The sequence below is a fragment of the Meleagris gallopavo genome, chromosome 2 (assembly GCF_905368555.1).
Source record: "Meleagris gallopavo chromosome 2, MGAL_WU_HG_1.1, whole genome shotgun sequence".
Lineage (NCBI taxonomy): Eukaryota > Metazoa > Chordata > Aves > Galliformes > Phasianidae > Meleagris > Meleagris gallopavo.
Genome location: NC_139405.1, coordinates 95470817 through 95494331, shown reverse-complemented (window position 1 = coordinate 95494331; position 23515 = coordinate 95470817). Strand labels below are relative to the sequence as shown.

Here is a 23515-nt window from a genome sequence, read left to right as displayed (position 1 = left end):
ATGACAAGAGTTGGTGACTGCAATTAATAAAATCAGAGCTGGCCCATGGGCAGTGCACTGGCCAGAAGAGAAGGAAATTTGTGCTGAATACATTTTATGTCAAGTAGATGGGCGAAGTGTGATGTCAGAATTGTTTGTGTGATTATATCGTGCTTTTGTTCTTTCTCTGCTTTTGAAATGCCAGAGGATTTCACTCCCCCCCTCTCCCCCCCAGATAGCATGCTAAGCACCACTCATAACAAGACATCTGCTAAATTTCCAGCGTGAACATCACTGTGTATGCAGAGCCCTGTATGCCTTACAGTTTCACAATATCAGAATTATATGTTTCCAAGAACAGCTTTTAGAATGTGCAATTTGAAGTGATACTTCCAGGAATTATTCTGTTTGCAGTCAGCTGAGCCTGGGATCTGAGCTTTTCTGACAAATACAGAGAAAACTTATTCAAACAAACTGAAAAACTTCATAGGAAAAGGAGTTTAGATCTTTAGGTTAGATCCTAGAGGTTTCTCAGGGTAAGTCCAGAGTGACTTTGGTGTGAGATGAGCATGTGTTCAATGTATTCCCAACTCTGGGAAGATGTTTCACAGGGCTGTCCTTTGGGCGGCCTCTTCCATAACCAGCCTCGCTGCGTGTTCTCTGGTGTCTGATATGACAGAAATTTGCGGTTTCTTCCCAAAGGTGGGCATTCACCCCCTTTGGGCTGACTTTATTTTTGAGGTACCAAAGCTAAGAAAAATGCATGGAGTCTACAGAAAGAGATCTCCAAAAGATGTGGTGCTGGCCACCCTGCTCTGGGTGTCCTTGCTGGAGCAGGGGCTGAGCCTGATGGACCCAGAAGTTTCTGCCCACCTCAGCCATGCTGTTACCCTGTGGTAGTGCCAGGAAAACCCCAACAGGTCACAGCTCTTGGTGCATAGGAGAGGATTCGAGGCATACTAACCCAGATTGATGGTATCTCCTCCACAAACCATTTTGCTCCACAATCCTCTTTTTTATCTGGGAATGTGGCCTCACCCCTTTTGAGCTTATTTGTCAGAAATTCCTGAGAAAGCACAATGCTGCTGCACTGCCTGGAAAATCCCATATTTGACCACAGTAGGAGAGCAGTTACTAAAGTGTGGAAAACTGAGCCCAGGCTAGGAGTAGCCTTACTGTGTTCTTAACATTGTTTTGGAGAAGCATCTCAGAAGGGTCTTTACTTGACCCTTCCACCCTGCATCTCAAGAATTGCCAGTGATGGAACAGTTAACTTTTTATTTTACAGGGGCTTTTATCTGCAAAACCATCGCTGAATGGACTGTGGCCTCCTGCAGGGCTTCGCTGCCTGATCTCTGCAGGGCAGTTACTGAGACCTTGCAATGGAGTTGTAAGCACCTATAGTCCAGACAAGCCCTCCAGCAGCAACCTGCAGACTGGCTATGGCTATCTTAATTTGACAGAAACCTACTGAAATCAAAGGTGCTGTCTGGATTTTCAGCATGAAGGCTGGCTCCATCCTTGCTTTATTGTGCCCCATGCAAGCAACGGGGCTCCAGTTCTCTCTCTGGTCCCTCATCTAACTTTATCTACTGCATTATGGAATCACCTCAGCATAAGATGTGGGATGAGCTAATGATATCTCAGACCAAGCACTGCCCATACAATGAGGGTGCATTTGTCTTAAAGAAAGTGAGGAAAGGCCCTTGTCTGACCCTCTGAAAGCATGACCAAAATAAAAGTCAAATCAATGGCAGGAATACAACCCAATACAATCCACTTATCTTGTGGGTCAGGCAGAGATGTGCTTCAACATTAAACTCTGAGCAGTACCAAAGCCAACCTTTTATTCACTGAGGTCATTACTAGCTATTCCCAATTGATAATCACAGAATCATAGAATCATTATTGTTGGAAAAGACCACTAAGATCACCTAGTCCAACCATCAACCCATCCCTACTCTGTCCACTAACCATGTCCCTCAGATAAATACCTTGTTAAAATGGGATGCTCATGAAATTATCTCCAGGAAAATTAAAAGCACACAGGCCTTCACTTGAAAGATGCCTGGAAATATTTGGTATGTGTTTTTCTTACTTAACTACTTATAAAATGTTAATGTGTGCAAAGCATGTTTACACTTAATCTGATGCTGAAATCATCTCTTACAGTCCCTTTCTAAATGGACATTTGCAGTGCAGCAAGCAATTGCTATGATTAGACATCAGATGAGAGACAACTGTCCATAAGTGCATGGTATAAACCACACTGGCTGGGCTTTTCTGCCATTTTTATGAGATTTTGTCATGTTTGTAAGCTTTTGCAAATGTTATAAGTTGTGCTGTTATGGCTTGTGAAGCTTTGGTGGCCTGGATCAGAGCTCAGGTTCACCTGAGCATAGCTCAGTCCTGCAGAGGATGCTGAGTGAGGACACAGCTGCAGGAGAGATTGAGGTGGGGACTCTTGTGGGCTGAGCTGGGCTCTGCTTTCCCTTGTCTGAAGATTTCCTTCCTTCCTTTTCTTTCTTCTTTCTTTCGCTGGACAGATACAGGTAAAATGCCAGGTTCTCTGCATGAATGGTTAGGTCTGACTCTCCTCACCTCCCATAATCTCATACTGATGATAGCCCTGGGTATTATTAATATTACAGAAGGCTCAGGGGAGACCATATCATTCCACAGCTCCCTGAAAGGAGGTTGTAGTGGTCAGACTTTTTTCTCAGGTAACTGTGATAAGATGAGAGGGAATGGCCTTAAATTGTACTAGGGGAGGTTTAAGATGAATATTAGGAGACATTTTTTCTCAGAAAGAGTGGTGAGGCACTGGCACAGGCTGCCCAGGGAAGTGGTGGAGTCCCTGGAGGTGCTCAAGAAATGTGGAGATGTGGCACTGAGGGACGTGGTCAGTGGGCATGGTGGTTGGACTAGATGATATTACAGTTCTTTTCCAATGATTCTATGACTCCATGATTCTACTCTATTTCCCCTTGTAAAGGATAATTGAAATGCCAGCTTTGTAACACTGCTACCCTGCTCTACAGAAAATATCTGGATTTTAAGGGTATCTGCTTCTCCATTCAACAATAGTTGAAATTTTGCTTTAAATCTGCTAGGGATTAATCACTCCAGATAATATTTCTGCTATGCCTATCCCCACTTACTATTGCCCTCCAGCAGCAATTACGTTGTAGAAAACTAAAGAACAAATGCTTGTTATTGACATTATTCAAAGAACAACACAGAGCAGGATATTCTGAGTTGGGTATAATCATCCTAAACATAAGAGTGTGATTAGTGAGACTACTTGAACCTGGGCACAAACACATGTTTATCAATTCACATTCAAAAACAGGAGGAGATAGAAATTGACACTTGGGTTTAAATTCCTTCATGGCTTCACTCTGAACTGCTTGTGGACCCAGAGATGAAGATGGGCAAGGTATTTTTCCAAAGGCCAGCTTAATGGGTGCTCCAAAAACACCAACAGAGGTCTAGTGGAATTCAGTGCAGGTAAGAAACTAGTTGGGTGATTAGAGAGGAGAAGAAACTCAGAGATGAGTCCTCTGCCTTCTCAAGTGGTGCTGCTCTGCACACCATGGTGAGGGCCTGTTTTGGGGGCTGGTTATTTTTGGATGCAGCCACCCTTTGCCCTGGGGCTGAGTCATCTCTGCAGGAAAGCCTCTTCCCCATGTGCTGTGAGCAGCTTCCTTCAACAGCTCCTCACTTCCTACCAGGGCACATCCAGGGATCTCCACCAGCCCTCACAAAGAGCTTCCCAGCACAGTACTGCAGCTGTACTCACAAAGAGCAACCTGAGCTAAAAAACAGTAAATGCTTGCACTTTGACCTGTTAGTCAGATCTCAAAGGATGATTATAACAAATCTCATAAGCCCCAACAAATTAATTTCTCTTATCCTCACTTTGCGTACAAGGAAGGTCAGGCATAGGCAATACAAATTCTTTTCCCTAATTCATCCTGTGAGGCAGGCCCAGGAAGAGATTTTAGATCTAGAGATTTGCAAGCCGGCCAGGCTGGAAAAGATCAGTTTTCAATCAATGCTGGATCAGAAGCTGATGTGAGATGTCCCTTTCCAGGACTATTACTTAGATGGTACCAGGAGATAAGGCAGGGCAGGGACCTCTAAGCACTGAGGAAACACTGGTCTTTGATAAATACCACAGTTACCATTTCTCCCATCACAAACGGTTCTTTCAAGCAGAAAATGAAGGCTGAAAGCTGGTGATTCAGGATGTAAGCAGGCACCATGTAAGTGGTGCCCCTTCAGGAGTTCCATTTGCAGAAAATCCTTGTGGTGAATCCTTACTTCAGATTCCCATACAAGAATGTCTTAAAAACAATAGGCAGCTGAAAAAAACAACACCAAGCACCTTCGTGATGGACAGCCCATACCTGGTCGTGCTCAAGGCTGGGTTGGATGGGCCCTGGGCAGCCTGATCTGGTGGGTAGCCAACAGCCCACAGCAGGGGTTGGGGCCGGGTGGGCTGTGAGCTCCCTTCCAACCCAACCACGCTGTGATCCTATGATTCTGTGATTCTATGATGGAATGATTCTGATCATTTTAGGCCCTTAAAAAACAAGAGGAGATGCAGACATCTTGGCAGCCTGGTGGACCCTGGGCAGCTGGGGCTGTGTCTGGTGGCAAACCCTGTAGATAGTGGGAGATGCAGTCATGCTCTCTCCTGTTTGTTTTGTTTTGTCCTTTAGCCCTCCTGCTGAACTAATTTCTTTTAACTGCAATGCATTCTGTTTCACTTCAGCAGACCCACCTGCCCTGGCCCTGGCATAGTGCAGTATCCATGAGGGAGGCTGACAGCTCAGCATTCTGCCTCCCCATATGTGGCACTACATACCTGCCCACCTATCTGGACAGAAAGCCACAGCATCTACAAAAACAATGATTTCCTGGCTACAGTTTGGATATGAAACTTGCATGTAAACAAAGGCTTGCAAGGCTCAGACCATGCTCTGGACTGGTCACGTTTCTCTGCACCGGCTGCTGCCCACTCTTTCTCTTCTAAAGTCTCTAATGGTTTAAGAATGTATTTGAAGCAGTTGCAGTTTGTGCTTTAGAATAAATAGGAAGTAAGACAGATTACACAACATAGCGAGGTTGCCATAGTGATTGTTTGTTGGAGAAGAGTAACTGCAGCATCAGAACCCCATGAGGCTGTGCTTGCAGCCCTTACCTGCACAACCCAGCCAAGGGTCAGGGTGCTGGCAAGGACACCCCACCTCTCTGCTCCTGCTGCAGGTGTGGGGACCCTTTAGTACATTGGTACAGCCTGGAGTTTTGCTGAGTGACACACATGGGAACATAGCACACACGTTCAATCATGCATGAGTCACCGAGCCAGCCCATCATTGCATGGGTGTGAGTGCTTCCATATACATCAGAGATGAATCATAAGTCATTAGTGTGACTGCTTAAGCCGTAGATTATCAATCACACATACATTCTCAGATGAAAGCATGCAGCTGCTTTGAGAACAGCCTGATCTCCAGAGCACAAGGGTTACATGCTGGGTGCTCCTGTACTGGAGGGTGGTGGGACACTGCCTGGAGAAGCAGCCAATGGAAAGCACATCCATGTGCCACTTGGGAGATCCACTTCCATTTCCATGAGAACATCTCCGAGAACCAGACATCAGATACAGCAGCACAGTGATTGAACACTACTGTTTTCTGAGCAGTGCAATGATAAGTTGGCATCCTTTCTAGGGGGTTTTGCACTCATGGCTTTACATTCAGTGCTTTCTAATGAAGGTACTGAGGTTCTGGAGCATGTCCAGAGAAGGGCAACAAGGCTGTGAGGGATCTGGAACATAAGTCTTGTGGGGAGCAGCTGAGGGAACTGGGATTGTTCAGTCTGGAGAAGAGGAGCCTCAGGAGACCTTACAACTCCCTACAACAACCTGAAAGGAGGCTGTGGTGAGGTGGGGATTGGCATCTTTTACCAGGAAACAGAGATAGGACAAGAGATAATGGCTTTAAGTTGCACCTGAGGAGGCTCAGGTTGGATATTAGGAAGTATTTCTTCTCAGAAAGAGTGGTGAGGCACTGGCACAGGCTACCCAGGGAGGTGGTGGAGTCATCGTCCCTGGAGGTGTTCAAGAGCCATGGAGATGTGGCACTGAGTGATGTGGTCAGAAGGCATGGTAGGGATGAGGTGGAGGCTGGACTAGATGATCTTCAAAGTCTTTTCCAATCTTTGTGATTCTGTAGTTCTACATATTTCTTTTCCTTAAATAAATATCTGAAGTCTTGCCAGCTGACCTGCAATATTATATTATAAAGGGAGGGACAGGAATGAGATAGATGTAGATGGGGGCAAGGTGAAACAGAGGCAGCTGGAAGCAGACCTTGCTTCCAGGCTCTGTCTGACACAGATCACCCCTGAAAGGCCAACCCCAGGGTAGCTTCACAGCCACTGTATCAGACATCACTGGCACCTCCTGGACATGAGGGTCACAGCTCAGGTCTGAGCAGCAGCATCTTAGTGACAACATCCAGAGTCCTCCACAGAACGTTTATATTCACATCAGCATTGCTCACCCTAGGGCATAGTGTTTGCATAAATAGGCTAAAAATGCAGCTTGGGAAATTATTAACATCCTGAGGCCCCTTATCTGAACTCAACAGCAAATTAACCATTCTGCCTTAAGAAGAGAGATGGTTGCCAGAGCAGTTTCTCACCGCACCATGCTGAAGTGTGGATGGTTAAGGTGTACTCTAAACTTGTACATGGGCAATGGTATATCCAAACCAAGTCTGGTTCTTTATTGGGCAGAATTGACCCCAAATATCTTTTCAAATGTTTGGCAGTACTCTGTTAAGCAGAGCTGATCCTGCCTTGGAGCAGGATGGTGGACCAAAAAGCATAGAATCATACATAGAATGGTCTGGGTTGAAAAGGACCACAATGATCATCTAGTTTCAGCCCCCCTGCTACATGCAGGGTCACCAACCACCAGACCAGACTAGCCAGAGCCACATCCAGCCTGGCCTTGAATGCCTCCAGGGATGGGGCATCCACAGCCTCCTTGGGCAACCTGTTCCAGTGTGTCACCACCCTCTGAGTGAAAACCCTGAGATCTCTTCAGGATCCATGTTCTAGTGGTCTTTTTTTGGAATAAAATCAAATCCATGGCATCATTTCTGATCCCTGCTTTGAACTGCTGTTATGAAGCAGAACTCACAGCTTCGGTGCCCCTTCAAAATTTGGGATCACAAGAGAGCCTTTGGTATTCATCAAAAGCCCAAGAAGAACCCCAAAATTGCTTTCCTAGAACAAACCAAGGACCCACACAATCTAAACTCCATTCTCCAACAGCAGTCAGGGGAAGATGAAAAGGAGAACTCAGTGCAGACTCCTTTCCAGCATATCACACAGTGTCAACTAGGAGTTAATTTAATTTACTTTCAGCAGCTGTAGGATTATTACACCCACTTACCCTATAGCTTTCTGTTGAAGGTAGCCTCCTCAGAACCACCTGGCAGTGGTAGTTGCTGAGCAAATTGTTCGTGCACAAAGATCTTGGTGTTGAAAATAAAAAGCAGCTTGTCATAAAGGAATGAAAAACTGTGACTTTTCAGATATTCCCAAAGCAGTTTCCAAGACAGGATATGAAAAGCTAAAGCTGTGAAGAAGAGCACGCACTAGCTGAATGCTTTCATCAGCAAAGGTTACAGAGACAACAGCCACCTTGCCCTCTCAACAGCCAGGAAAAAGTTTCAAGACGGAAATTTGTTTCATCTGCACAGAGCAGCTGAGGAGAAAACCACTCTATGTTGGGCAGGGCTCAACCCTGTCACTTCCCCATGTTTCTCCTTAGCCAGGTGTTTGCATTGCCCTCCCTTGGGGAAACAATTAGCCCATTCACCCACACAGGGTTCATAGCTGGCAGGTGCATCACGAGGTGAAGATCAGTGCAATAAATCCTACGTGTCTGCAGCCTCTTAGAAACTGAACTCCTCTCAGTCTGCAGAACACATTTTTGCACAGCCTGCCTTCTGCAGCTTGAAAACTCTGCGTATGCTTTGCATCTGGCTGCTTCTGGCTGTGTCAGAAGGGGAAGCTACCTCCTCTGGATGATCTACTGAGTAGTAGGGATCACAAACCATCCTGCATTGGGAAATTCAGTTTATTTTAAACAGGTTTAACTACCAACTAAGAACTCTTTTTGCTACAGACTTGTTAGATAAAAATATTTATATAATGTTTTCCTTTGAATGGCTGGAGTTGCAAGTTGGAATTTCTCACTGACTGTTCTCCAACACACAAATGAAAACTTTATTTTTCTACATTCCTACTTCTTAGCTTGGCCAGAGCTCCCTGCACTTGCCTGACAGCAGAGCAGGTCCCCAGCCCTGAAGCCCAACTTGGAGCTCATGCATGCTCTCTGCTCGAGTTCACGTTTGAACCCTTTGGGAGGTAAACAGGACTTGCCATCAGCAAAGCACCATTTACAAATCAACAGTGCTTAAGAGCTGCTACTGTCTTATGAAAAATAACAAGCTGAAACAAGTTTGCTTATGTATCAGTTCCCTCCTCCTCTTTACTGCAGATATTTGCCTGAAAATAAAATGCTTTGTTCATGAAGGGTCACCTATTCCTTTGTACACTTTGCCCTCCCCCTCAAGATCCAGGCTCTTTCACTATTCCAAATCAGCAAGATAAATTAAGGAGGAAAAAAATAGCCCATTTTTGTGGAATTCTTGGATACAAAAAAAAAGGGGTGGGGAGATGTAAGTTTATACTGTCTCTGCAGTGTTATTTTCTACTGAAAAGCTTATAGGTTTGTCAGCAGTAGATTATGAATTTCATTTTGTTTCTTAGCACCCCTCTGCAAGGATATATATCCCATGGGACTCTTAAAAATTAAATCTTACCCTGCCTCTGCCAGAAGGACCACATCAAATTCATGAGCAGATCTAGCCTTCTCACAGAGAGCAACCAGGCAGCACCAGAGAGAGAAACTAGGACAAAATCTGTGCAAGCATATGGTCCATGGGGCGAGGGCTCGGCCCCCAGCTGCTGAGGGAGTGGGAGCCATGCGGCCCCTCCAGAGGCCAAGGGGAGCAGCCAAGTGGCCCATCAGGCATGGGGACCCAAAGTCAGGCTCTTGGCTGGTGACAAGGCACCTACCATTTGGCTGGGCAAGCCACACATATGGACAACTGGCCAATGGCCAAGTCTTCTGAGTTTTGTTTCTCCCATCCCAAAGGGTGAGCAGTGGGAAGCTGGCTGTCATTTGGAGTGAGGGAGGTCAGCTACTGTAGCAATAAGGATCTGGAGGGCTCTAGGGATGAAAACTTGGGGTCAGGCAGAAAATGTGCCTAGAGAAGCTGCAGATACCCCATCCCTGGAGATGTTCAAGGCACTGTGCTGGGCAGCCTGATCTGCTGGGTGGCAACCAGCCCACGGCTGGAGGCTGGGGCTGTTTGGGCTTTGAGGTCTCTTCCAGTCTAAGCCATCCTATGGTTTTACATATCACAGATGGCAGGAATTGTTCTCCAGTAGGGATGCTAGATGGTCTCTAAAAGTCAGCACACCCACATGAGATGGGCTACTGTGGGCCCTGACCCACAAGGCATGGCACAGCACCAAAGGCCTGCCAGGTAGGGCTGCTGGAGCAGAGATCTGCCCGTTGCTTGGGTGTCAGCACAGTTATGTCCATTGCTCACACAAAGGCCTATATATTATCACAAAATCCAACTTCCTGTCTTCATTGCATTATTATATTATTTAAAATAATGTTATTCTTACAGGAGAAATATCTGATCACTTTCTAATAGTCATGATTGCTTTATTTCTGCACTGGTGCTCATCAGTAAATTTCTTACGTCAGAACGTGAGCCTGACTGGAACAGAAGGTATCATATCAGCAAATAGGATTTCATTCATAAATATGATCTAGTATCACCACCAGATAATGGAATTACTTACTCAGAGACTTCTGAACTGTTCACTGTTCGCTGAAGGCGAATGATTGTGTTTGTTAATGAAAGGTATTCGTAGAACATATTCTCCACATTCTCAGAAGGCCACGGAGGCACTGTGAATCAACCTGTGTGAAAAAAATTGGACACATCAAGAAAAAATCAAGGACAACCTCTCTGACTGGGAATTTTGGTGTCCCAGTGATTTCCCAAGCATCCATCCCTCTGTTGGTCGAACACACAACCAGACTCAGCCTGCAAGAGTTCAATGTGCATTTAAACATTCTTCTATCAAGTGCCTTTAGATTCAAGAACAGGGCCAGAAGAGCCCCAGCAAACAGACATAACCATCTCATGGTTATCTCGTTCTATTCAAACAGTTAAATGCCAAATCTCTCATGATCTCCAGCTCTGTACACTCTGCTGTTCTATCCCACGGTGATGTTCTGCTGCAGGAAGCGTGGCCTGTGTAATGCAGGAGTAATAGCCCATGTAGCTGACCTATTTGTTGTCTCTATGGAGCACAGAACAGGTGCATTTTGTCTCATACAAGGAAGGACACTGCATGAGCAAAGCACCATTAAGAGACTGGAAAAAATGAAGTAGGAATAGGCAGACAGCATTCTCAAACATGGGATTACCAGCAAAATCCCAGAGGTATCTCTCCCAGGGCTTAGATCACATGAATCATATGGATCACGCAGCAACATCTTCATAAATGATCTGGAACACAAGGAACGGTTGTAGGAAATTGCCCTGGCTTCAGCCGGATGGAAAGTGATTTTCTGCATAATGTCTGGTATGATACCGTGTTTTGGTTTTAGGAGAAAAACAGGTTGATAGAACAGCAGTATTTCAGTTGTTTCTTATCAGTGCTGCACAGAGCCAAGGCTGTTTCAGCTCCTCGTGCTGCCCTGCCAGTGAGGGGCTGAGGGGACACAAGCAGCTGGGAGGGAACAGAACCACGAGAGCTGATCTAAACTGGCCAAGGGGATGTCCTGTACCATACGGTTTTATGTGAAAACTTTAAAGCAGTGGGGTTTTAAGGAAATGCATAAAGGAAACAAAGTACATAGAATCACAGCTGTAAGTCACAGCTGGCAGGACAGATGACAAAAAAAAAAAAGGTGGGACTTTGCTGCTATTGATTGTTGAATGAGCTTCAGCCCCCTGAGCAAATTGTGAAGTCCAAGAGAGAGTTGTTGTAGAGGCAAATTTAAAACTAGCAGGTTAGCACTTCCCATCAACTGAGTTGGAGGTGGAGAGTGAGTGAGATGAAAGTGAGTTGTGGTTTCAGGCAAAAAAAAAAAAAAAGTTAAAGTTAAAAAGCTGATAAAAGACAAGAGTAGAATTACAGTCACGAAACGTGAGAGCTGCCACAAAGAGATTTCATTCTTTGAGGAGACTATATGCTTGATTCATAACTGCCAAGACATAACAGATTTTTGCAATTTTTTTTGTTAAAACTCATATTGACACTTTGATTAGAAATTATCAATATACAGTATTAATAAAACATTAAGGGAATGAAGAAGTGAGTCATAAATAGCTCAAAATGTATTTTCTTCATCAGAGAGATTTGTTATCTATGGGACCTTAGGAAGATCAGCAGGAGCTTGGCACCTCTCCACAATTTTTATCCATTATCTATAAGACACAAAATCACTGTTGATAAAATTTCAAATGCAGCAGATATCGAGCAGGACAGAAGGATCTGTATCACATATCAAACAGAGACTTCCCAAAAGAAAGACACTTGAAAGCAGTCAAATACAAAGCTAATACTTGACCCAAGTGAGGTAGACCATCCCCTAAGACAAACTGGACCATCCCCTAAGACAAACTGGACATAATGGAGAGAGCCCAATGAAGGGTACCAAGATGATGGAGGGAATAGAGCACCTCCCCTTTGAGGAGAGGCTGAGGGAGGTGGGACTGCTCAGCCTGGAGAAGATGGCCATAAGGAGCAATGGGCACAAAATGGAACACAGGAGGTTCCCTCTGAACAATAGGAGCACTTCTGTGCTGTGCAGGTGATGGAGGACAGGCTGCCCAGAGGCTGTGGGGTCTCCTCCTTGGAGACTTCCAAATGCCCCTAGACATGGTGCTGGGCACCCTGCTCTGGGAATCCATGTTGGAGCAGGGCTGGGCCCGACGTACCCAGAGGTTCCTGTCCACCTCAATCACTCTGTGACTTTGTGAACTGCATCTTACAATAAATGACTCTGGAGGAAATTTGTAGTCATCTTGATCAAGCTATCAGTGCAATGCACCATGACCATCCAATGTGGTTGGCAAGGCAAAAGGTGAAAGAGGACAGGACTGGCAGCAGTAATACCACCACTAAGGCAGTGCCAGCGGATGGGAGTACTTCTGCTGGGGCATGTACAAGAAAGAGCTCTGCTTTGTCAAAGGAAAGAGTATTTAATTTCTCAATGGTTTTGAACTTCTTATGCTGTACACATGTCACTTTCTAATCTATTTTTGGCTAATGAAATTTCTGAGAAGAAAATCAGATTGCTATTGACACTGAGGCTAATGCAGCCTCCTGTTTGTCACAGTCACTTTCAGAAATGAGGTTATAAGAGTGCTCTAAAAAATACTTGATTTGACAGGCCTCGAAGATAGAATGGTTTGTTGCTGTCAGTCTGTAGTAATGGAAGCTGAGCGGAATTGCTAAAGAGTAACAAATTACATAGATTTTAGTGCACAGAACAATTTCAGCAACATTGCCTTAATGTCCCTTTTAATACAAAGAAATTGCTTTCTGCTATGTAAATTGGTACCAGTGCGGGCTGGAAAGTTCAAACTGACACAATGGCGTTGCCAGGATCCTCATCCAGTTCAATGCAAGCAGGACAGAGAGGAAAACAAGTGGCATTGGCCCCCAGTACCTACTGTGGATCCTCTGATTAGGTCCTGTACTAAACTCACTATAAATTAATAGCCTTGATTCACTCACAGTAGTTACTGCTTACCATTAGACTTCATCAAAGTATCCATCAAACTTCACTTAGATTTGCAGTGTCTTTGGAGCTTGGCCTAAACTTTAAGGCCTTTAGTGTTTTTAACTATCATAAAATTATTATAAAAGAGGAAAAAAAGGAAAAACAGGCCCCCAAAAAAGCAACTGTAGGAAGGATCAGTAATCTCAATGCAGTTTATTTAAAACTATGTGCAAAGAAACATAAACAGTATTTATATGAGTGATCATTATTTGCATGTTGTGGCACCTTGGTCTCCCCGTGCCACACCACAGTCAGTCTGCACCAGGAACAAGAGGAATGACTTCTTAAGGCAGTACTTTTGCACCAGGCTTTTCATATTCCCAACTCATTCGCAAACAATCAACTCTTTAGCTGGCACACCACAACCATATCTTCATTCTGAAGAGGAGGAGGCATGGATTCTTCTTTCCATCACTAGGGTTTCTATGGAAGAGACTTGGTAAGACCCCTTGCTTACAGGTTGTTGGATTGCTTGTTCCATGTTGATGTAACAGTGGGACTGAGCCCTTCCCTCCTTCCTTGACCACTTCCACTCTGAGCACAGAGCAGCACTATCCTTTTCCTTTAGGAAATTATTACATTTTATGTTTTTTTCTCTTTAGTGTTTCCACAATTTATTTATTTATTTATTATTTATTTATTTATTTATTTATTTATTTATTTATGCTAAAGCATCCATAGGCAAAGCACCATGGATACATTTGAAGATGTGCATTGATCACATGGCTTGCAGGAAATTGCCACTTGGCCAAACTGAAATGAACTGGCAGTCATAAGCTCAGAAGGCCAAAATCTTATTGTATGAGTTGGGTGACTTTCCTGCAGTGTGAGCCAGGGATTAGCTTGGGGAATGTGAGCAGATTCTAGGAGGAAAATATATTTACTCAAACACTGACCAAATTATTTGAATATCAAGCACATTTGTAAAGTATCAAAATCTATCCAAGGATAATTGAAATGGGCTTGTGTGATAAAGCACACAGACAGAGAAAAAATATTCTCTGCTCTATATTCCCTCAAAATTATGCAGATTTCCAACAGGTCTCCCCCATTCCTTTGCACACATTAGGGTGTGCTTGGTAGAAAAGAAAAATTGTTCTTGCAGTTCATGTTTCATGCTTGGTTTCTTCCTCCTCCTTTACCTCCCTCTTTCCATAACCTTAATTGATTTCTAATGAGACTTTCTGACCTCTGAACTGCAGTTTTATGAGCCAGCTGGCTGAGATTCACTGTGGCTGGACTGGATTATGGCTGGACTCTGTCTTCAGTGCCTCATGTTTTTAACTGGGCTAAAGGAATTGGAAATGTTATAGTGGGACTGAGTGGACAACACTCACATTGTGCCAGAAGGACACAGGGATCCCTATTGCCCTTGCACTGAACACTTTGGCAAGAACTAATTATCCAGTTTATAACTATCACAAGGGTATAGCTTTGCTTAGTCTTATCATTGCAAGGGTCAGCACAGTGCCAGGGACATCTCCTTTGCTAGAGCAGCTCTTGGGTTTCTATTTCAAAAAAAGCAAGGGAAGATGAACAATGTGGAAGCCTGGCATGCTGGAATCACTCAATTCAATACAGTGAATTTTGAATCTCGCCCCTTGAATTTAGGAATAGTTGGTCATTTCTGGGAAAATGGAAAAATAAAAACAATTTATAAAAAGAACAGATAAGAAACCTTGACTTAAGGTGTTCCTTGCTGTGTATATCCATACTCATAGCTGCAGCTTAGTGTTTAGCTGTGGTGGTAATTACAGAATCACAGAATCATTTGAGTTGGAAGGGACCTTAAAAAGCCATCTTGTGCAACTGCCCTGCAATGAACAGGGACACCTACAGCTATAGTGGGTTGCTCAGAGCCCCATCTGGCCTGGTCTTTAGTGTCTTCAAGGAGACTTGTGTGGCCGGACCTCTAGACAGAACTCAGAAAGCATTAATGAATTCTCTTTGCAGCTCTTGTGAAGGCCCATGGTTTCCTCTGCAGCATCCTTGGCCAGTTCCTGTGCTCCAGCTGTGGCTGCAGGCTGTGATCCTTGTCACTCCCATCTCCAACACTTCAGTTATTTTATCTGTGTGTGGAGCAGGAGATACTTGCTGCTCTCTCCTCATCTGAGACCACAAAATGCACATAAATACAGAGAGCTGCTTCAAGGAGTCTTTCTCTTAAATAACACCCTTAAGGTGTTACAAAATAACTTTCCCTGTGCTAAACAAAGAAGTAACGAAAACCTTGCAAGCTAACAGACTCTTCAGCCTATCCAAATTCCATCCCTAGGTAGATTGCTCTGAGGAAATTCTGTGACTTGGAGCTGAGGATTGTAAATAACAACATGGTTATATCACATGGTTGGACCTCTCTTTTGTTAAAAAAAAAAAAAAAAAAGAAAAGAAACAAAAATCTCTGAGATCATAGATTCACAAGATGATTGGGTTGGGTTGGATTGGGTTGGGTTGGGTTGGAAGGGACCTCTCAGCCACCCACGCAATCCCTGCCATGGGCTGGATGCCCACCAGCTCAGGCTGCCCAGGGCCCACCCAACTTGGCATCGAGTGCCTGCAGGGATTGGGCACCCACAGCTCTCTGGGCAGCTGTGCCAGGGCCTCACCCCCTCTGAGCAAAGAATTGGAGGACTGGCAGCTGTAGCCAGGTGTGATCACCTGCAGGCCCATGCCTATGTTGTAGGTAGGAGACACCTCCACACAAAGCAGTCCCCTCTCTTGCATGCACTGCGTTATGCCAGGCACAGTCCTGCTGCCACTTGCTTGCCTCATCACCTTGCCCCCAGGCATTCCTTGCCTTTGGTTGTGGTGCGGTGCTGTGCCAGACTACTGTTTCAGATTGCATATGGCAACACTTTGAAGAGATTAAGAGCATGAGATGAATAGATTTCATATCTATGTTTTTTAGTATGCAAATGTAGGCTTGAGGGCCTTAGCACACCCTGCACAGTTTGGTGAGGATGTTATGGCACAAACAGTACTTACACAAGAGCAGGTCACCACTTTGGATCAGATAACCTCCATTGGTCTCTTCCTCAGTCACCCTCGATCCAGCACTGAGCATTGCATTCCGTTGCAGAAACACAGCCACAGCCCCCATGTGGGCTGGGTTTGCAGAGGTCCTTGCTCTGAGGAGTAACCTGGGTCATTGCCTGAGCCTGGGGTGAGTGGTGATAAGCAGAACATCTTCACTGGCCACTCCCGCAGGGTTCAGCCATAGGCAGTGGGATGCGTGAATGATCAGTGGTTGAAGGGATGTGAGCTCTTCTGCTGCTTGCTCCTCTAAGACCCTCACATAATGACTAGAGCAATAAGAACTTTGTTGAGTTTATTTATATTACTTTTTTTTAAGATTAAATAAATAAATAAGATTTCTTGCAACTGCTGGCCAGCATTCAATAGCTATTGGCTCTTGGCCCTGAAAACCATCTGTCTCATACCTAGCATGAGTTTGCACAGAAGTAATCCTTTTCCTTTCCTTTTGTTTGCCATAAGTTATCCCTTAGCCTGGATTTCTTCCATCTCTGCCTCTTGTGAGGCTGAGCCGGTCGCATATGTGAGGTTTCAGAAAGCAGCAGGCCTGCTGCCCAGGTAGCAGATTTAATGAAACTTCTCTTTTTTTCCATCCAAGCGAAACAGCCATTCTCCCACGTGTATGGCAGTGCAGCAGAGCACTGACAGACCTTGTGGAGGGCTTTCAGGGACAGCAGAGTGCTAGCAAGTGTCCCATACAGAAGCCTGGGGATTTGCTGAACTTGCTGACATCTTTATGAACAACCCTTCTAGATATTTTCCACCTCAGTGTGCCATCCTTGGTGCTGCCACACCAAGTGAGGAAAACCATTACAAAAGACATGGACCTGCTGGAGTATGTCCAGAGGAGGGCCACAACAATGATCCAAGTGATGGAAATGTTCCCCATTAAGCACAGGCTGAGAGAGCCGGGGCTGTTCAGCCTGGAGAGGAGAAGGTTCTGGGCAGACCTCAGAGTGGCCTTACAGTATCTGAAGGAGTGCTGTAAGAAAAAAGGGGACAGACTCTTTAGCAAGGCCTGGTGTGACAGGATAAGGGGAAACGGTTTCAAACGAAAAGAGGGGAGATTTAGACCATATATAAGGAAAAAGTTTTTTTGCAGTAAGGGTGATGAGGCACTGGCACAGGTTGCCTGAGATGTGTTGAGTTGGAAGAAAGCCTTGAAGGCCATCTAGTCCAACTGCTCTGCAATGAGCAGAGACACCCACAGCTCCATCGGGTGCTCAGAGCCACATCCAGCCTGAGCCTGAGTGCCCCCAGGGTTGAGGGATCCACCACCTCTCTGGGCAGTGCCTCACTAATGCTTTCAGGAGTTACTTCTATTATTTACTCTCATGGGAAAAAAAAAAGAAAAGTACTGTTATTTGAACCTACAAATTAAGCTTCCCCAAATCCTGATCCTTTTTTCATTCCAGGACATCTGTGCATATTAAGCAAAAGGAACCATTACTGGCACCAAGGCAGGTGTTTTAGCTGTGCTGGGAGTTAAAAATGAGATTTTGTGCTAAAAACTAATTTGATTCAATGGGAAATTATTGAATTCAGCACACAAATTGATTTGTTTTGGTTGCTTGTAGTGACAAAAATAGAAAGACATACTTTGAAATAATTAAAGAAATGATTGACTAGAATAAATTGTGGACTACAAATCCCTTTTGAATTAGTGTAATTTTGACTTCAGTTTTCTGAGATTTGGAGCTCTCTGATGCTGGAGACTTTGGCTGGCTGCTTCGCTGTTTTCCTGCTATAGGCTACAGGAACCAGGTTCTGCATTTCAGAGTAATCCTCTGACATCAGGATTTGGGCACTTAGCCTCGTGCCATACACTTTCAACCAAACCTCCTTGCACATCTTGTTTGAATCTTTTTTTCAGGAGGCAACCCAATGCTCTAAAAATTGAAAATTACGTGGAATGAGAATGTTAGCTCTTATTTTCTGTCATTTCTTCTCATTTGCACCCTCTCTGAATTACTCAAAAGCTGCACAGACCCAGAGAAATGTCGAAGCATCCTCCCCTAAGAAAGAGCTATGGAGGGGTTTTGCTGCAATAGAGGACATGCCATACTACAGAGTGGCCTTTCATCCATACAAAAAAAAAAAAAAAAAAACCTCTAGGGGGGAAAACCTGAAGTGGTAATCACAGCAAAAGCGATTAATCTTTAAATTTTAAGTTCATGATCTTGGCAGACTGACCTGGCACACTCCTTGACTGGCACTTGCATGGTCTCCACTGAAGGAGTTATAAATAATAATAATAATAATAATAATAATTTAATAATATTTGCCAATAAATGGCATTAGTCATTGTCTTTCACACCACAAAGAGAAAACTATCAAGACCCTTCTGTTCAAACGTGACTGTGCTGTAGGCTTTGCTGATGTAGATGAACGTCTTCTTTCTTACAGAGCCAGTTGGTGTTACAGTGCTTTCTGTGATTTTGTACACATTTAGAATTACATCATGGACTTGCTTTTGAAATCATTTGTAAAACTGTACAGAAGAAATAGCTTGGGCAAAACCCCCATATTGTAAATGTATTACAGTTCTCAAGGGACATCTATGGGGGCTATTCCAAAAATAATGCCTCCTAGTTTATTATGCTGGCCTGTGACATCAGTGGCGGGAGTTGGAGGGATGGCAGTAAAATTTGAACCTTCCCACCAATATCCCATTACATGTTGCCATGTGACAGATGGCAGCAGTGGGGCACTCTGACACAATGCTGTCTGACATGGAAGAGTTTATGAAGAAAATGTGTGTCACTGAATTCTCCCATGCAGAAAAAAATTGCACCTACTGACATTCATTGATGCTTGCTGAGCATTTACAGAGACCAAAAGTGGGTGTGAGCAGAGTGAGGCAAAGAGTGGTAAAATACTGTGAAATAGTGGATGTCCTCTTCTGGTGCAGACTGTCATGAGTGTGGCATGCAGGCTCGTATTCATCACTGACAAAAATGCAGAGCTAATGGTGGTGAATATGTTGAAAAATAGTCCTTAGTTGCTGAGAATTTGCTCTGTCATACAGTGTCATTGTGCTCTTTATCTGTTGCAGTTTCCATGGAAATAAATAGAAGGACCAACGTATGTATCCTCTATGGCCAGTTTGAGTTAGCTAAGCAAACTAAGAACATTTTCTGGTTTTGATACCTGGTAAAGACAGTTTGAAAGTTGGGGCATTGTGTTTGGGCTTAATGTTTACAACCCTACAACTAAGAGATTGTAACCACATGCTGGGGAAGAGGAAAATATTGTCATTCCTTTTCACACCACCTCTAGTTGTGCTCTCTAGCAGATCTTTTATAATCAAGCCATTGTGCAGTTAATGCAGTCTCAATGACACAGAAGCCCAAAGGCTCAAAAGGACTTCCGGAGATCATCTGCTCCAACCCCTTGCTAAAGCAGTTCCCTACAGAAGTTGCACAGGGAGATGTGTTTATGTGGGTTTTAAATATCCCCAGAGAAGGCAACTCCACCACTTCTCTGGGCAGCCTGTCCCAGTGCTCTGACACCTCACAGTAAAGTTCTTCCTCGTGTTCATATGGAACTTCCTGAGTTCCGCTTTGGGCCCATTGACCCTTCTTCTGTCATGGGGCACCACTGAAAAGAGCTCAGCCTCATCCACTTGACTCCCTTTAGATATTTACAGGCATTGATAAGATCCCCCTCAGCCTTCTTTTCCCCAGGTTGCACAGCCCCAGGTCCCTCAGCCTTTCCTCATCCAGGAGATGCTCCAGGCCCTCACCATCTTTGTGCCCCTTCACTGGGTTCACTTCAGCAGTTCCCTGTGTTTACTGAACTGGGAAGCCCATAACTGAAAGTGAGTTCATGCTAGATGCCTGTACCAAAAAGGAAACAGAACTGACATTGGTGAATCTTCCAGTCGATTAAGAAAAGCTGCAGAACAATCACAGACTGCGCCAAGAAAATCCCTACATGTATGAATGCAATTGCGTTAATCTGCACAACAACAGCTCCCTCCCCTCCCCTCCCCTTCCAAACCACTGCTTCCCTCTGCTTGGTGAAATCAGAAGAAATCACACAGCATCTGTTATTCATTTCATGCAGATTCCATGCTGCAATTTGGGAAAAGCTCGTCAAAATGTGCATTCAGGACCTTGACCTTCTGCAGGGTAGGACTGTCCCTGCATTCCTTCAAAAGGCAGTCAGTCCCTTTGCTACACCAGTGATTTTGCAAACTTGCCTCTGAACTGCATTGCAGGGCTTCAATTACTGCACTGTACTAAGATGTCATTTATATGCAACCACAATCCTGTCACTTGACACAACAGAAATAGTGTAAAAGCAAATGAAAAACTGTAAATAGCCAAAATGCACAGTAAAGAGAGTTCTGTTCTCCATCACCCATTGCCTGTTGGTATGGGCTTTGTGGGGAATGCCAACGACACTCCCACCACTGAGGCAAAGGGGAGAGGCATTGTCACTGGTGGCCAGGACAAGGCAGCTCCCAGGATGAGGACATGGAGATGCTGACTCGCCAAGTGCTGCCTGCACAGTGATGTGGCTTGTTACCAGGCAGATTTCTTTAATCTGGAAGGATGTGTCACTTTTGACTCATGTCTGCTCCCCAGATGCAGCAAGATGGCCATCCCTTTTATTCACTTGGACCAGGATGGAGAAGCTCAGACACTTGAGTTCCAAGCTCTGCTCAGAGTTACTTAATGAAAGCTAAATTAACTCCAGTGAAGACAAAGATTTGCACAGAGGAAATAAGCAAACATTGACCTTTTTTCCCTTTGCCACTGACTTGTATTTCTTTGTAAGTTCTACCATATTTTTGGCAGGATCCTTGCTCTCCAATCGTCCTGATCTCCAATATGTCCTGATAAGGACAAAACTGGTTTGCTCATAGCAGGATCCTACTAGAGACAAGAAGGGATCAATTAGCCACAGGTAGGCGAAGACACTAACCAATGTAAGTATTGTTTTTACTTTTGAAAATCACTACCTCTGAAGATCTATACCAAAAAAAAAAAAAAAAAGGTATATTGAATTAAAACAGTGCCTATCCACTTGCATGCTAATGGTGATAGTTCAGTAGTTTGGGACTGTAGAAACATTTTATTATCACGGGGATACAGAGACAATCTGCCAGATTCTGATCTCAGCTGCACGTGGTGTGGTTTATCTTGTGCTCCTTTTTCATGGGAATATTTGAGATCAAAAAGTGTTTCACCCTTGCATTTTTATTGTCTTTAAAGCAAGGGGAAGCTTTCCTTCACAATGTAGGAACAGTGAAATGATTAATAAAAGCTAAGTAGAGCAGTTTCAGAAAAATGTATGATTCATAGCAACTTGTTCAGACATATTCCTAAGTCATATACATTACGGCAATTTAATTATGTAATTAGGGGATCATGTACTGCTGCGTGCCCACAGTTCCCACTCATCCGAGTAAATGCAGATGGGCTCGCACTACAGGGAAAGGAATGCACAAAAGAGAGAAGGACAAAAGTGGCTCTGGAATTTGGGATGAACCACACAGAAAAAAAATATACCCAAATGGCAGATTTTGCTTACCACAAAGTATTCATTTATTCAACTGTAGCAAAAATCTGGGCAGAAGAGCATCCCAGCAACAAGCCAAGGCAATCCTGGAGTAGGATTAACGCCATTAGAGGAAGGGAAATGTCACGGCATGCGTAAAAAAGCTGAAGGTTTCAGGCAGCAGCAACACTGCTCTCAGTTGAGTGGAGGTATTTATGTTTCAAAGCTAGATCTGGTAGAGCGCTTCTCCACTTAAATCACAGGGTCATGGGCTAGTGAGTACTGCTTCATCTTCTGTAGCACTGTAATAAAATCTATCAGGTGATGCCTGAATGGTTTGGGAAGAATGGGGCTGTTTTGTAGACCACTTGCATCCCATAACTGGATCTCCACTGAGCCCATGACACTATCTATTTCATTCAAAGGATCTTCAAAACATCTCCTACCTTGTTTGTGCACTGGAAGACATACGTCTGTGGGAATACATATCCTCACAAATTTCTGTCAAGTCAACCTCTTTTGAAAGTACCACTGGCAAATGGCAGCTAAACAGCAACAGGAATGCAATAGTGGCAATGCTCGCAGAGATAAATTACTGTTGGCAGTGATGGGAAATTTCTGAAAAGCTCATTTTATAGCTTTATGGTTGCTTTTGCTATCTTTGGGAGAGCAAATAAGAACTGATCTTAAATTAGAGCGGCACATGCACACAGTACACCACCCATGGTAAACCCTGGCGCAGCAATGTAACTCACCAGTAAGCTGTGAGAAACCTGAACCCAGCAGACTGAATCCAAAGCAGCAGAGTCCAGAGCTCGTCCATGCACCCATAGGCTTGGGAATTCCAGTACAAGCAATTCTTGCAGTGCCACTGTACTGCCCTTCTGCTGCTGCCGGTGCATGTGATGGTGCCTATGCAGAGTATGGCACTGCGTGCATGGCTCAAATTGCAAAGCTACTCTGTCTGTGCAAAGATGACAATATCAGCACTGCCAAAAGCAGATCAAACCCCAACCATCTTTTCCACTGACACGCAAGCTCAGTTCTTGGGCATGGACTCGTCCCACACTTGATAGCAGGCTGGATCCTGAGTCCAGTGGGAAATCACAAGCCCCTGAGCATGCTCACGTGGACACACAGGGATCTCAGTCTGTCCTGCAAGCCCAGAAACCTTTACATTCAGATATTACAAAGGGCTCAGCCTAGTGACAGCATTTAAATGGAGAAAATTATTTCTGTTTGTAGCCTTGTTCACAAGCAATGGTTATTTGGTTCAGAGTTGGCTACACTATGCCTTTGTAAAGAGGTAAAAATGCAAAATACACATTTAAAAGTAAATAAAACCTAACGCTTTGGTGGTCTGCCTGAGCACTGCCCTCCTAGATATGTGCTGTCTGTGCAGCTGTAACTGTAAGCACACTGCTGTGCAGGAGGAAAACCTGCATGTTCCAGGAGACACGCACTTGAGGTGGAGGTAACACAGGTAAAAAAGCATATTGAGCACACAGAGCAAATGACCTGTGAGCAAACTGAGAGTGAGCACAGTTTGGGGTTAATCAATGAAGAACAGTGTAGCAGTATACTGCAGGAGGGAGGTGTAGAAAGAGGTACGGTCAGCTGCACCACTCTGGATCACCAATCCCATGGGGAACAGCAGCCGAAGATGCCCCAGCATGTGGGAAACCTGTCAGCAGCACTGCCTCATCCCACAGGAGTGACTCACATCACCTCTGCATGCCAAGCATATCAGGTCAACAGAGATTAAAAAGTACTGAGGAAGCAAGTCTAGTGCATAACGATCCCTGAAGGGAAAGGGAATGGACACAAATTGTAGGGAAAGGTGCATCTTTTCACATTCCCTTTGCAATCCCAATCTTCTGCAGATGCAACCAACACCCACCAGATGGGATGCCCCTCTCCAGGAGGGGTGTAACATGCTCAGTTGTTAGGTCAATTCCTGTCCCTGAACTATCAGAAAATACGAGGTGAAAGAAGTTCCTCTGCATTTGGAGCAGAAAGGGGTAA

At 44.4% G+C, this 23515-nt stretch overlaps 1 long non-coding RNA gene across 6 annotated transcripts in view; it reads right to left on the bottom strand.

Annotated features, from left to right (window-relative positions):
* LOC146545090 (uncharacterized) overlaps positions 1–23515 on the bottom strand; it is a 51152-nt gene that overhangs the window by 21597 nt on the left and 6040 nt on the right. For all 6 annotated transcript variants that reach the window (XR_014881609.1, XR_014881608.1, XR_014881612.1 and 3 more), the window contains exon 2: positions 9949–10069. This is a non-coding gene — a long non-coding RNA (uncharacterized LOC146545090). The remainder of the gene's footprint in view (positions 1–9948; positions 10070–23515) is intronic.